Source organism: Dipodomys spectabilis, unplaced genomic scaffold, assembly GCF_019054845.1.
Source record: "Dipodomys spectabilis isolate Male_0828 unplaced genomic scaffold, ASM1905484v1 ptg000362l, whole genome shotgun sequence".
Lineage (NCBI taxonomy): Eukaryota > Metazoa > Chordata > Mammalia > Rodentia > Heteromyidae > Dipodomys > Dipodomys spectabilis.
In genome coordinates, this window is record NW_024871039.1 from 1,615,753 (window position 1) to 1,617,965 (window position 2,213).

The following is a 2,213-nucleotide window of genomic DNA, read 5'->3' on the forward strand; positions in this document are numbered from 1 at the left end:
TTAAATAATTCACCATATAGGAACAATTGTCCAGACCTAAGAATTAAATGTCTTGGGAGCTAGAGGCAGGGTTTTTGTGAGCTTTATCCAAAGGGACGGAAGAAAGTTAAAATCCATAGATTACTTTGTAGAATCAAAATGGTAATATAAAATGAGAATCACAAAAAAACCCCTCTGGGCTCTTCGGGGTCTTTTATTGTTCCATATGAACTTTTGGACAGCTTCTTCTATTTCATTGAAGAGTGACATTGGGATATTGATAGATATCAAATTGAATTTGGATGTATCCTTTGGCAGTATTGCCATTTTCATGATGTTAATCCTTCCAATCCATGAGCTTGGGAGGTTTCCCACTTCCTTGTTTCTGCTTTAATTTTCTTTTTCAGGTTTTTAAAGTTTCCATCATAGAGGACCTTCAAAGTGTAAGTTAACTCCTAGGAATTTAATTTTTGTGTGGCTATTAAAATGGGGTTGCTTTCCTAATTTCAGCTGCACTCTTATCTTGATTAGAATACAGGAAAGCCATTGACTTCTGAGTGATAATTTTATACTCTGACAGTTTGCCAAAGTTTCTGATCAGCACAAGTAACTTGGGAGTGCAGTCCATGGGGTTCTTTAAATACAAGACAATGTCGTCTGAAAAGAGGGAGAGTTTTACTTCATCTTTCCCTATTTGGATCCCCTTAAGTTTGCATCTTGTCTTATTGCCCCAGCTTGAATTCTAATACTACGGTGAAGAGGAATAGAGAGAGCAGACATTTTTATTTCATTCCTGAATTTATAAGAAATGGCTTTAACTTTTCACCATTAAGTATAATGCTGGCTGTAGGTTTGTCAATCCTTAGCAGAAAGAACAGTACTGGAACAATATCAGTTCCAAATTTCAAACTCTACTAAAAAGCCATAGTAAAAGAAAAGCTAGTTACTGGCACAAGAACAGATCTGACGATCAATTGAATAGGACAGAAGACTCAGACGTGAACCCACTGACCTATAGCCACCTAATCTTTCACAAGTGAGCTAAAATAGAGAATAGAAGAAAGACAGTCTTTTGAGTAATTGCTATGGGCAAAATAGGTTAAATACCTGTAGAAAACAAAAGCTAGATCTGTATATATCACCCTGCACAAGTATCAACTCCAAATGGATTAAAGACCTCAAAATAAAAGAAGACACCATGAAAACATTACATGAAGGAATGTGAGAAACTCAGGGATTTTTAGCCCAGGACGAAATTTTCTTAATAGAGATCCGGAAACAAAAGAAATAAAAGAAAGGTTGGACATCTGGGATTGCATGAAACATCAGAGCTACTGCAAGGCAAAGGTCATAGCTAGCAAGATCAATAGTAAGCCCACATTCGGCAGAAGATCTTCATGAGTCATAAAACAGACAAGGACTTATATCTAAAATATATTTAGGACTCAAAAAATTCAATTCCCCAACAACAAATCCTCAAAGAAACAACTGCTCAATAACTAAGTGGGCTAAAGACTTAAAGAGAGACTTCTCTGAAGAGGAAATAAAAATGGCCATTAGACACATGAAGAAATGGTCAACTTTTCTAGCATAAAAGACATGCAAATCAAGACAAGAGAGATTGCACCTCAATCCAGTTAGAATGGTTGTAATCAAGAAATATAGGAGAAACTGGATGCTAAACAAGCTCTTGCATAGAAAGAAGTTTTAGTGTTCCAGTGAACAGTCCTAAGCCAGAGAATCACACCAAGTGTGCCATGATAGTACAGAGAGTTAGACCAGAGAGGGAAAATACAGAAAAGGAGACAGATCTGAGCACTTGCTGGCAGCTGCAACAGTAGCAGCGGCCATAGCCACCATACTTCCAACACAGAGAGTCCGAGACAAAGGTGCCAGATGTGGCAGGTGAGCAGATTCTACTCAACACCAGCAAGAACTGACAAGGAGCAGACATCTTCATCCTGCGGTTCGCAGACCAGAGACTACCCTGGAACCAAGACTTGGCATGAGTAGAAGCCTGACATCCTCACTCCTTCTCAGGGAGCAGAGGAGGGAAGACCACCCTTCCCCCTCCACTACCAGAGATCTCCATGTTTGATACTGACAAAGGCCTGGCTGAGCTGTTAACTCCAACTCAGGCCTTGGAAGAAAACTAGAGGCATTTAGCAGGTCACAGGAACTTAACCTGACCTGCCAGGCTCAGCTCCACCCAGGAAAAAGTCTCCCAGCCTGAG